Here is a 14,289-nt window from a genome sequence, read left to right as displayed (position 1 = left end):
TACTGTTACTTTCTGTTTTTTCCACTTGTGTGACATTTTCTTTTGTCCTTTGAGTGGAGAAGTACCTTTTTGTTCTGTCCTCAAGACCTAATAAATATAAAGAAATGAAGATGCCACTATAAAGAAGAGGAGTATCTCTAAAGATATGGTTAGTATTTTATAATACTTGTGCACTAGATATTACTCTCTTCACTATATATATATTTTGCAATAAAAAATGTAATGAGTTCTTTCTGATCAGTGATCGCAGTGCTGAAAATAGAATAAATGTTTATTTATTGTGTTTTCATTTGCCAACATGCTTTTAACCATTGTTATGTTTTTAGCTATTTGCAATGTACTTGAATTGTGTTAATTGTAAGTGTGAAACCCTTCTAAAACTAACTTTTACATTAATCAAGATTTGTTATTCAAACTTCTTTATATTCCTTCACCGATGTTGTTAACTCATACCTTTTCAAAGTGTTTTTTTGCACAACTGTGCATCTATGAAAGTTTGAAAAATGTATTTAAAACATTTATTTTTCTTTTATGTGTAGCAACTGTCCTGAAATGGCAGCACACACAGTTACTGTGCCACCAGCTGACCCTACTGTGAACAGTCTTGCAATTCTGAAGAGGTACCAGAAAGCCTGGTACCATGTATTTGTTCTTGACTGATTTCATTCTGTCCATTAGAGATCTTCAATATTATCCATGTGAATTCATAAGCAGACAATACTTCAAAACTTTGCTCAGGAAGAAAGCCAGCCTTTATCATGTTTAAATTGTAGCACTTATAGCTCTTGTTTATTTCCTTCCTTCTTTCCTTTCTCCTTTCTTTCTTTCTTTCTTTCTTTGTTTCCTTTGTTCTTGCATTCCTCTATTCCTCTTTCCTTCTTTCTTTCCTTTTTTCATTCCTACAATCTTTTTCCATTTTTCTTACTTTCCCTCTTTCCTATTTGTTATGCTTTCATTCCTTCTTTCATTTTTTAAAATTATTTCATTCCTTCCTTCTTTCTTTATTTTCCTTTTTATTTAATTCCTTCTTTTTGCTTTCTTTGTTCCTTCCTTCCTTCTTGCTTTCATTCTCTTTCTTGTTTTAATTCCCTTTCTGTCATTCCTTCTATATTTTATCCTTATTGTTTCTTTTCTTTTTCTGTCATTCTTTAATTTCTTCTTTCTTTCATTTTTTTCATGTTGTGTTCCTTCTTTCTTGCTTACATTTTCCTTTCAATCTTTGATTTCTTCTTTCTTTTTCACTCTTTTTTTTCTTTTTCTCTCTTTCTTAATTTATCTCTCCTTCTTTTCTGCTTTCAATCCTTCTTCCTTACTTTCATTCATTCTTTCCCTTCTTGCTTTGCCTTTCTATCCTTCTTTCTTTCTTTCTTTCTTTCTTTTACCTTCTTCCTGTCTATCTTTTGTTACTTCTTTCTTGCCTTCCTTATTTTTTGCCTTCTTTCCTTGCATTTCTTATTTTTTGCCCTCTGTCTCGCTTGCCTTCTTTCTTTGCTTCCTGACTTCCATCTTACTTTCCTTCCTTTCTTTTCTTTATTTCCTTCTTTCTTGTTTTCTTTTTGTTTCTTTCCATCTTTCTTGCTTTTGTTCCTTCTTTCTTTCTCAAATACAAGAGGCGGGCTGACAATGGCACAATGACTGGCTTTTTTTTGGTTTGTGTTAGCTAAGACCTTTTGATTTTACTAAAATTATGTGTATGACATAGTTACTTATAGGGTTTTTTAGCCATACTTCATCCATTCTGTCATTGTGTCATTCAAATTTACCTCACCCCCACTCGAACATGAAACTAGGGGCAACGTGTCATCTCACTTTAGCCACTGGCTGACATCACTATGACTTATGTCATGCTGCCCTCTCACAAGGAGCTCTTCCAAACGCAAAGTAGTTCCCTTCGGTGCCAGGGAGTACTATGGTGATATGTGCTTTTTTGAGACATGTTTGACTTTAATCAATGTTTTTTTTTGTTTTTTAGATTGACAAATACCTGGCAGCTTCCCAAACAATTATTTTTTGCAAAACTCAAGACAAAATAAAAATTGCCAAAAAGCTGGTGGACAACGCCAGAACAAAGGGCATTGGCAATGCTTTCTTTTTAAAGCAGCACCTTAGTGAACGATGATTACCTTTAGGGAAGATATCAGGAAGAGTCAATCAGTACATATTCTTTCACTGTAAACTAGAGCTTATTGTGTATTTTTAACATTATATCTTAATTTGGATTACTTGTTGGTCGTTCTGGAGCGCTGTCGCACATTATTTCAGATCAACTATTTGAACTAAGTAAAATCATGGCTACACAGAAAAGTATTACACAAATAGACGTCGGAGGACAATAAATAACATCTGGATTCAATCTAGACGTTGCTAACTGCAAACCCTTAAGAGATTTTCTTAAAACTGCTCACATTTTAGGGTGCTCTGAGCAATGGGAATGGGTTTCGTATTTTTGGGATATATTATGCCAAATCCTTGCATCCAACTCCCCACTCTGATTTGTAGGTTTTTAATAGTTGACATAGTTAACAAAAATGTCTCACAGATTTGCTATTTTTCTTCAGTTTATAAATACACAGGCCATTGAAAATGATTCCACTGTTGGCTGCAAGCCCTCACAGCTCTTTTACTTATGTACAGCTGCAAGCTTTTCCCTCAGACTGTAGTAGCAGCTGGATTTCTGTTAAGCTTAAGCCTTATTGCCATATACAAAGCATTACAGTAATCTGTGCGTGACAGAGCCATTGCTTTGATGAAGTAATTCTTCTGTTGAAGGTATATGTTCTGAACTGATTTGCTTGGTACTCTGAGTAGATGTTGGAAACTTTTAATAACTGAATTATGTAACATGCACCCAATGAGATTTTGTACCAGGCGAGGCTAAATAAGCTTTGCCAGGTGAATAGACCTAGCATGACACATTTTACATAATATGCGGCACAATCAGAGAGGGGTAGTCTCACCTTCCACTCCATGACTATGTGCCAAAGGGTGCATGATCTTAGTGACACGCATGATGGCCACCCTGACGGTGGATTAGAGGGTCTCCCATAGAAGCCTAGTTATTAGTTGTGATGCCTCGATGTTGACAACACTCCAATCCAGGCAGCACTGAGAGTGATTTTGTTGGTCCACAAACACTCGATGGGTGGGATGGGGTATATCTATTTCTATTTATTTGTACATTACACATTTTGATTGACAATTCTCTTTTAGAAGGGTACATAAAAACACAGGCATGTAGGGTATATCACATGCATTGCATGAAATCACGCATAGTTTTTTTATTCAAAATGACTTATAGGTTGCTGATGTCTGGGTCCATGTGCCAGTAGGGACGGTGGGTTGGCAGTGTGGAGGGTTGGCCACAGGTGAATGGAGTAGGCAGGGGACATATTTTATGGGGTTGATATGCTATGGGAGGTCATTTTAAGGTGACACATTTGGATATGTTTTAGAGAAGAAAGCAAGTTGAGAAAAAGGGTACCAATGTTGCCATCAGTGAAGGTGGGAGAAGTTTACAAGTAATGTCAGAGGCGTTGCCCCCCTAAATATCCATGGGATTCTGTTGTCATTGATTTGTTTGGTCAAGTTGGTGTGGATTAAAGGTATGTTATAGTCATTTTGGATCTGTCTGCAAGAGGCCTGTAGTAAAGGTATTTGAGAAAATTAACACATTAACAGTGTTTATAGATGAAGTTTTTGTTTCAGAGGGCTTACCTAATTCTCTGCTTAGTGACAATGATGTACAACTCCTGTCAAATGTGGCCATGGATTATTGCAAGAAAGCAGGAGTAGTACATATAACTACTTCCATCTATTATCCAAGTGGAAATGGTGTTGTTAAGAGATTTAACCAAATTTCCAAAGGTGTCATCCAATCTGCTTGAGTTAATATAGTGGATTTGGATGTGCAATTGCATAAGGTGGCTTGGGCATAAAGAGTGACACAAAAAGATGCTACTGGGTTATCTCATTTTGTGATCATGAGGGGGCGCAATCCCAGATCAGAGTATAATCCTGGTTTGTTGCGTGATACTGGATTCAACTTTGATGTTTGGAGTCAGTGTGAAGTGGGTTGATGGAAAGATAGTCTTAAATACAAGTTTTATTATGGGAAACGTGCAGTGAAGCCGGTCAGCACTGCTGTAGTTGATTGAATTTGTGTAAAGAAGCCTTATAAAGTAAAGAAGGGCGATAGTCAATTTTATGAACCAGAGGAGGTACCGGAAGTGCTCCACAATGCTGTTAGGGTAACGAGTGGAAAAGTGTGAATTTGGAACGAGTGGCCTTAAGTTCGTGGAAAGAGTTTCCTGCATCTTGGTTTAAGGAGAATTTTCAGTGAGTGGCATCTGATTTTAGTCTGATGGAGAGGGGAAGAGTGTAAGTATAGATGATAGTACTAATGTTCATAGTACTGAGCAAGAAGGTAAGGATGGAAGTGAGGAAGCTGTGGAGGGTCAGAGCAACCAGGATGTTTCTGTGGATGGAAGTGAGGAAATTGCCGATGTTCAAAATAGTCAGGACATTTCTGTGGATGGATAAAGATACGAAGTGAGGAGTGAAATGTTGCAAACAGGAGGCCTCCTAAATGGCTGGAAGATTGTGTGTGTCAAGGTGTAGATGCTTGTGCTTTTTATTGGTTTTTCTAAATGATTATTTACTATTATAATTTGTGTCTTGTAGATATTTTATTTGTAATTAGAAATTCTTGTGTAGATCTTTGTTTTTCTTAGGTTTCCTTTTTCCTTAATATTCTAATGAAAAGAGAGTAATGTATGATGTCCCTTCCTTGTTATGAGGTTGTTAGGTAATGTACGAGGGCTATGTTCTTATACTAGAATGTGGTCACTTGGGTGAAGCAAATTATGACTGAACACGGTGTTGTGTGGAATGTTTACTGACGGCTCCAGATAATAACCTTGTGTACTTGAACTGGTGCCCTGTCGTAAGTACACAACACCTGTCCTAGAGGCCTTCAGTGTTGATTGAGTCCTTGTCAATGGAGGCATCAAGGAAGCTGTGAATGGTGTTGAACGTCCTCAGGGTGGACAAATTCTGACATTGATTGGAGGATGTAGGGGGAGCTACGACGAAGTCAGGCCTACCAGAGATGCACACTCGGAAGATCGGCTTAGCAGGTTGATCCCCGTCTCCTGTTGGTTCGCCAAGCAAAGAGTCTTGAACATCTTTCAAAGTCTCAGCTTTTGAGCTGTGGGCAGGAAGGGCACACTCTGACAGCAGACAAGGATTCCAGGACTTCACAAACAGTACTTGGGGTCATAACTTACTCCAGGGGAAGCCACCAGAAGGGTTCAAAGTAAATCCAGTTGAATATGGTCAGCTGGGCATTCTCAGGAAATTGGCTTCTTGCAGCTTTTCTGTCCCTGTAGTAAGCTACAGGGACACAAAAGCTGCAGGAGGCCAGCAACTGACCCTTAGAGACCACTTCTTAGTCCTGGGTACATGTGGGAGCGGATTCCGTTCATGGGGTTCTCCACCTAGTTCTCAACAGCAAGTGCAGTCCTTCTGTCTTCCATTGATTCAATAGTGATCTGAAGAGGGTGAATAGCGGTGCCCCATTTAGGCCTGGCACTAGTGGGTGAGGGTGATTCCCAGCATCTCCCTGTCCCACAGGGAAAACCCTACCCACTGTTAATATTGAGAAAGTCGATATCAGTATGAATATCAACTCAGAAATATGTAGTTAGGCAAGCCCTGAGACACTGATTGACAGATCACAGGTGGGGTGGCATATAGCCGGCAGACAAGCGAACAGGAAACTCCAGATCTATCACACAGATAGGTGCAGCACCACCACAATGGTCCAGGGAGATTGGTCCCAATAAAGCATGCCTTGCCGGAGGGTTATGTGTGTTCCTAAAACACCATAAAGTCAGATGCGACATGAAGTTAGGATCACATAGCCAATCAGTACACAGTACATTCAGTGATCACAACTTCCCCATGCTGGACATCTGTACACGTTACCCACTGGCCGCATTTTTTCCACGCAAGGTTGGGGCACACCTGGATTTCTCATTGAATTCATTCATTTATGGCTTCAAAGACAGCGGTTCACATTCCTTGCCAAAAAAGGATTGCCAGAACTGTCTTATAACATTCAACAGATTTTACAAAATCCGTGGCCGATCAATTGTAAGATGAGACCATCCTCAGACCCCATGCCTGTAACTGTTTCCTGGCCGCACAATTTCATTAAACAAAATGTTCCTGTTTTGCCAAAGGCCTCATAACTCTGTTTCTTCAAGTTATTTAATGTTCAAGCAACATCACTTTTGCAGCAGTTCCTTTTTGCACTAATCAGACAATACCACAATGCCTCTTTCTACGGAAAACCATGATGGCACAACCTTTCTTCCCTTGTGTAGAGTTTGTGTGCTCACCTTAGCGGTGAGGCCAGGGAAATGAAGCAACCTCCCACATCCCATGATTACTTAAAACCAGTTCTGGAGGCAGCTACTCTCCCACAGGGATTTGTGCCTGGCTGACCGGAAAGACGATACAGTGGGGAAGGCCTGGTGCAAGCTACATCGGCCTGTAACAGGGCAAACCCCTTTGGAGATTATTAAGTTCCTGAGCACTGCCTAGATGGTCATCCTGTCAGACATTCAGGACACATCCTCACACCCAAGCCCTTTATCTCAGCTCTGGGAGCCAATTCACACCTAAACAAGGAGCAATTGAGCTCCTGGGTGACAACTGAAAGCTCAGATAAATGGGCGCCTAGAGGCTTTAGACAGGCTAAAGGCACTTGTTTAAAAGTAGCTTTTGTGGCTTATTTGTTACAAATCCAATGTTACCAATGAAATGAATGTGCACTAAATATTTTTAAACTCCAAGAGGTAACTTAATGAGGTTCCTAATTGTAGATAATTTTATTTAATTTTAAATTTAACTCCCAGTGCTTTATCATGGAACAGCTGACCGTCCTACAGTGAGAATTACTGTTTAGGTCTTTTCAATGTTGGGATGTAAACATTTACATACTCTACTAATAAAGACCATGTACCCTATCTTATTGGTAATTAAGGCCTACTTACATGATAATGTTTAAAAGCGCGATGTAGGACTAACAAAGTGAATATTTTGACATGTTGAATTTGCAGTGCAAATCTGCGTAGCCACGTTACTGGTGGCAGGCCTACAGTCATGTTTTGCATAGCCACTTTAATGGTGACACAATCTGTGCTGCAGTCCACTGGTGGCACAAAAGGGGGTGGTGATGGACGGAGCATCTGAATCAATCATTCTGTCCATCAACGGTGTTTTTTGCAATTTTCACCCAGAATGGGCTGGGCATGCTCAGACGTGAGCCCTAGGTTCTCCACATCCCTCTAGTCAAGCTATCCAGGCTGAAGAAGGCTGATAGCCTTAAACCGGTCCTTGGATGCTTGATTCCGGTCTAGGAAAGACATGGCTTGGTAGTTCGGGCTGGACTGTTCCCATGAGACACAGGGTCAAGGCTGATTTGCATATAGCCATTGTCTGACCTAGGGTGGTGTGGAGTGCAAAAAACGATGGATTTAGGCCCAGATCTTTGTACTGGGGTGAATGTAAGACATTGTTCTGCATTCTGTCCATCAACTGTGTTTTTTGCAATTTTCACCCCGAGTGGGCTGGGTATGCTCAGACGTGAGTCCCAGGCTCTCCACATCACTGGAGTCAAGCTATCCAGGCTGAAGAAGGCTGATAGGCAGAAACCGGTCCTTGGATGCTTGATTCCGGTCTAGGAAAGACATGGCTTGGTAGTTCGGGCTGGACTGTTCCCATGAGGCACAGGGTCAAGGCTGATTTGCATATAGCCATTGTTTGACCTAGGGTGGTGTGGAGTGCAACAAAAATGGATTTAGGCCCAGATCTTTGTACTGGGGTGAATGTAAGACATTGTTCTGCATTCTGTCCATCAACTGTGTTTTCTGCAATTTTCACCCCGAGTGGGATGGGTATGCTTAGACGTGAGTCCCAGGCTCTCCACATCACTGGAGTCAAGCTATCCCGGCTGAAGAAGGCTGATAGCCAGAAACCGGTCCTTGGATACTTGATTCCGGTCTAGGAAAGACATGGCTTGGTAGTTCGGGCTGGACTGTTTCCATGAGGCCCAGGGTCAAGGCTGATTTGCATATAGCCATTGTCTGACCTAGGGTGGTGTGGAGTGCAAAAAAACGATGGATTTAGGCCCAGATCTTTGTACTGGGGTGCATGTAAGACATTGTTCTGCATTCTGTCCATCAACTGTGTTTTTTGCAATTTTCACCCCGAGTGGGCTGGGTATGCTCAGACGTGTGTCCCAGGCTCTCAACATCACTGGAGTCAAGCTATCCAGGCTGAAGAAGGCTGATAGCCAGAAACCGGTCCTTGGATGCTTGATTCCGGTCTAGGAAAGACATGGCTTGGTAGTTCGGGCTGGACTGTTCCCATGAGGCCCAGGGTCAAGGCTGATTTGCATATAGCCATTGTCTGACCTAGGGTCGTGTGGAGTGCAAAAAAACAATGGATTTAGGCCCAGATCTTTGTACTGGGGTGAATGTAAGACATTGTTCTGCATTCTGTCCATCAACTGTGTTTTTTGCAATTTTCACCCCGAGTAGGCTGGGTATGCTCAGACGTGAGTCCCAGGCTCTCCACATCACTGGAGTCAAGCTATTCAGACTGAAGAAGGCTGATAGCCAGAAACCTGTCCTTAGATGCTAGATTCCGGTCTAGGAAAGACATGGCTTGGTAGTATATATATTGCAGTATCAGGTAATGGAAAATCTTCAATACCAGATGAAAGGCATACTCTGGAGCAATTCTTGAAATATTCAATATTTAATTAGTAAAGGCCACCCCTATAAACTTAAAAAAAAATAAAGGCTGGTGATGCCCCAGGGTATGGGGTCCCCGGGGCCAAGAGAGGCCCCCCTTCTAAAAAGAAATGTTGCCAGTGGACCAAAATCGGACTGGGGCAGGCCTCCTCCCCTGTAAAAAAAAGGAAAGGCCTAGCCCCAGGGGATGGGGTCTGTGGGGCCGTAATCAGCCTCAGGAGGGTCCCGGGGAATGGGATCCTCAGGGCCCAAAAGGATCAAGAGAAGGGGGCCAAACAGCTCCCCTTCTTAAAATAAAAATAAAAACATTGAAAAACTGCAACTCAGTGGAGGCCTCGCCCCCTCCCTGCATGACTCTGCAAATGCACCTCCTGGCGCACTCTGCATTGAGAGATTAGGTCCCATTGCTAACAAGGGTCCCTGGGGGCCAATCAGGCCACCAGGAACCTCCAGTAAGACCCACACAGTGGGATTGCTGAGAGGTGGTACGAGGTGATGCCCCTTAATACACCAGTCTGCAAATGCACCTTTTGGCACACTGCTTGTGGGGTGATGAGGTCTCTGTGTGTCCTGAGGACCTCAGGACTGAAGTGGACTTAATCCCCCAAGCAGCAGTGTGCCAGGCGGCACGTTTACAGAGTGGTGTAAAAAAGGGGCATGACCTCGGACCACTCTCAGAAATACAGCTGTGTGGCGCTTACTGAAGGTAACAGGAGGGCTAGTTGGCCCCCAGGGACCCCCAGGAGGCAAGGGGACTTCACCCCCAACCAAGAGTGCGCCAGGAAGTGCGTTTGCACAGTGGTGGACAAAGGGGCATGGCCTGTGTCCACCTCTCAGCAATCCCATTTTGTAGGGCTTTCTGGAGGTAACAGGTAGGCTAGTTGGCCCCTAGGGATCCCCAGCAGCGAAGTGGACTTTAATCCCCTTGCAAGAGCGCATGTGAGACGTGGGGAAAGGGGGCGTGGCCTGCTATGAGAACATAACAATGTTGCTGTGTGGAGGTAATATGAGGGGTAGTTGGCCCCTAGGGTTGTCCTTGGGGCCAACTACCTCTCCTGTTACCTCCACTAAGTCTCACACTGTGGGTTTGTTAAGAGGTTGTCAGAGGTAACACCCCCCTTTCTCCACCACTCTGCAAACACCCCTCCTGGCACAATACTAGTTGAGCGTTGAAGTCCACTTTATTCCTGGGGGCTTTTGGGGGCAAAGAAGCCCTGCTGTTACCTCCATCACTGATGACATCTCAAATGACATCACTGATGACATCATCCACATGATAATCTGATGAACCTCCTCACAACCTAATATAACCTTTGATACACCCACTCTAAAATACAGACTACTAGTCTCGAAATCATAGGCATACCAATACCAATTACTACATACTCACTGATTCCTAGGTCTACACACACATCCACTCACTCACCCATACAGTCACTCATACATGCCATCACTCATCAATACATCCACTATCATGTGCACTCATACTCCTATACAGACACTCACACACCGCCACTCACCCATAGTGTTACTTACACAGCTAGTCAGTCATGCAAAGAATCAATTAAACTCCTATTTACTCACCTATACAGTTAAACACACACCACCTGCCATATTCATATAGATAATAACACATACTTACTCTCTTATACAATCACTGACAGAAGCACACACTCATCCACACAGCCACTCTCACAATCACTCACTCTCACTTATAGTCATTTATATACTCCAACACTCACATACACTGCCTGTCACATATGCAGTTACTCACACATTTACCACTGAGACATCCATTCACTCACCAACACAGCCATACACACAATCACCCACCCACACAGCCCCTCACAGACACACCAATAATTTGATTAGTCCTTCGTCACTGGCCATGATGAAGTGTTTCTCCAATGAAATCATCTGGGATAACATTTAAACATGCTATGTGTTTGGTGCTAAATCATTGAACACTGAGGAAGGCTAAGAGGCTGAAATGCATTTGCTCAAATAAATGATCATGGAAAATGACCTAAGAGTGCTCCACATTTTGGTAGCTGAGTATTTGCATATGATCTCGCCCTCACGTTTACAGAGGACTACAGCACCCATTGAATAAGAGTTCAGTGGTTGGGTTAAACTTGGAGCTTCTTTCAGGGACATTATAGTTAGTAGAACACACATTTTAGTCACTAACCCATGTATTCAGTAAGTCATGTTCAATCACTCACTTATACATTCAGTCACGCACCTACTAAATAATCTATTCAGGCACTTGTAAATCCACTCATTCTTCAATATACCTTGGCATAGATATATATGAAAAATATTTAAACTTTACAGAAACACACATTCACTGGAAGATGTCATCATTGATGTCATCAGTGATGTCATTTGAGATGTCATCAGTGATGTCATCAGTGATATCACTGACCATGCCATGAGTGATGTAATATGTGACGTCATAAGCAGTGCAATGCGGGCGCGCAAGTTATAGTTAACTCAACTAAATATAACTGGTGAATTTCTCTGGTTTTATATGAGTCAAATGTCCAACTAACTAAAACGTCCCTGAAACCTATGTTTTTTTTGTGAATTTCTAAGGTTTCTTAAATGCTAATTCCAAACTATAACATCTGTAAAACCTAAGGTTTTTTCAGTGAATTTCAAAGGTTTTTTAAATGTTAATTTCATATTTTAATATTTATAAAACCTATATTTTCTCTAATTGTTTTTCAATATTTTGCAACTCTATTATCCTGTTTGTTGTACTTTAAAAACTATGTAATGTTTTACATCGTCCCCAAAAAACATATCTGTATCATTTTTTTTTCTTTTTAGAAAACTACAGTCCCGTACCGGTAGTCTACCAAACTCGAGCAGCACACGAATCCTATCCACCACATTTAAATGATGTGCATTTCATATCCGCTGGGTTTGTGGCACCGCGTCCCACGTAACAACATATACATATGAGGTCGCGCAAGCTACTACTTTGGTATGCAATGGGTATGCACTAGCAAGCCGCACATTACGTCATGTATGTATAGGGTTCATGCCCGCTGCGCATTGCATATGCAACGAGTGCACACTGCCACACCCCGTGTTACATCATAGACGTACGGTGTCACGCCACATGCGCCATTCCCTCATTTTTTTGTCTCAAAACTAGATGTAAATAACTTTGAAGTGTATATGAGAACAAGCGATAATCAAAAATATTTTAAACATTTATATATTTCTAACTGTAATAAACTTATAATATAGTAAATATATTTTCTCAAAATCACGTCGGGTGCGGTCTCCTTAAGTGCTGGGTGCGCGATTGCCGTGTGACCATAAAAAAAACATTTCTTATTGTAACACTTGGAAAACGCCACCCGTTTTAGTCAATCTCTGTAGTCCATTTGATGAGACACACCTCTTCTGTTTAGAGAACTTTTTTCAAAACTTTTTGCTACGTACACATATCTTACACTACACACAACATGCAATCATGATCTTCATCAATATTCATGGTCTATAAAATAGCCTTCCACCTGTGATACCCATACACCTTAAAGTTACATAACCAAAGTTTTCTCCACTACCAGAGGTAATATGGTTGCATGCGCTGTCCACAGCACAATGTAATGTGGTACGGCCCAGGGGCAGTATCATGCATAGATAATGAACACAATGACACAAATAGATAGTGAAGTGGGTGCCAGCACGTGCGCTTGACACCAGGGTCCCATATCCAGTGACGTCTGTGCTGGATGCATGTGGAGTGAGTGTAAAGCAGCCCTCAGGGAATAGTTGCTGTTACCATCAACTACAACAGAAATCATTGGATCACACACAGAGATTCACTATTAAAAGAATAGATAATTTGTGCTGCACTAATGTAGGGACAGTAGATGTGAAATAATACAGACAAAATTCTATCATAAAAGAACCACAACTTGTGGTATACTGAGACACAATCAATAGATCTGAAGTAATACACAAAAAGATTAATGTAAAATGTGAACACTGAAATCTGCAGTATAGCCAGAGAGAGCATTCAGCAAGGGCCGTGGCATTGACCTGAGCTGCCCAGTTTGTCATACGCAAATGAAAAAAAAGCGGGTGCGGATCCTGCAATGATGCATATGCGTGGTGCAGACCGAGAGCACTGGAGCAATGTCTTTTCCAACAGGACTGCATCACCTACAATACCGACTCATTCTCAAATGTGAACACTGCTGTCTGCAGTGTTGACCAGAGACACCGTTCATCAAGGCCCCAGCGCCACATGGCATTGACTTGAGCTCCACAGTTTTCAATGTGTGAAGCCACACAGACCATGTGCGGAGCCTGCAATGATGCGTATGAGTGGTGCAGACAGAGCGCACTACAGCAATGTCTTTTCTTACAGGACTGCGCTATCTGCAATAGCGACTCGATCTGAATTGGGAACACTACTGTCTGCATTGTTAATTAAAGGCAGTACTCACACACACAACCATGAATACTTTTTCTCACTGCCTCTTCACAAAATACAACAACATAAATTACAGAAAACTCTGCAATAAATAAATCAAATCAATTCGAATTGCGATTTCATCTGTCCACAGTCTACACTATTCACTTAGTTTTGACTTGCAAGATGAATATGGTCACTGTACTAAACCTATAACTCATCTAATAAAAGTTCTACAAGCAAGTATACTAAAACAATATTGTGTATATTTCTATAGACGTTGTAGTTACTAGACTACTGGATTCTGTAATTAAACAATCACTACTCGATCTAAATCGTGAACCCTGCTAACCGCAGTGTAAGCCAGCGGGACTGGTCTTAAATGACTTACAGCCACGTGCCGTTGGATTCAAAAGCACGGAGTTGGTTGCACCTCATCGGAGGGGGTACACAGAAATCAACACAGACTAAATTCTGACATCCTCAATCATAGAATCAAGACCCCGTTTCACTGTTCGGACCTGCTGTATCGCGGTGTACTCCAGCAACTGGTGTCAACCAAGCACAATCATGTGCAGCAGTTAGCTATGCAACCACAGAGTCTGATGCACCTCAACGGAGGGCGTTCTGTGAAAACCAAGCAGAAGGTAATATCAGACATCTTCCATTGTGGGATCAAGACACCGTTCCACTGTTGGGATCTAGAGTTGGTTGCACCTGGTTGAAGCGAGTACCTTCATCTCCAGTCTCAAATGCAGTTCTAACATCATCCATTGTGGGATCAAGACACAGTTCCACTGTTGGGACCTAGAGTTGGTTGCACCTGGTCGAAGGGAGTACCTTCCTCTCCACTCTCAGATGCAGTTCTAACATCGTCCATTGTGGGATCAAGACACCATTCCACTGTTGATGCCTAGAGTTGGTTGCACCTGGCCGAAGGAAGTACCTTCATCTCCACTCTCAGATGCAGTTCTAACATTGTCCATTGTGGGATCAAGAACCTATCCACTGTTGGGACCTAGAGTTGGT

General features: G+C 42.0%; 1 protein-coding gene across 1 annotated transcript in view; it reads right to left on the bottom strand.

Moving 5' to 3' along the window:
- Positions 1-14,289, bottom strand: part of ADAMTS2 (ADAM metallopeptidase with thrombospondin type 1 motif 2) — a 1,719,397-nt gene that overhangs the window by 741,069 nt on the left and 964,039 nt on the right. The window lies entirely within an intron of this gene.

This window comes from Lissotriton vulgaris, chromosome 7, assembly GCF_964263255.1.
Source record: "Lissotriton vulgaris chromosome 7, aLisVul1.2, whole genome shotgun sequence".
In the NCBI taxonomy this organism is placed as follows: Eukaryota; Metazoa; Chordata; class Amphibia; order Caudata; family Salamandridae; genus Lissotriton; species Lissotriton vulgaris.
Note: the sequence above shows the minus strand (reverse complement) of the source record. Positions and strands in the feature narration are given on the sequence as shown.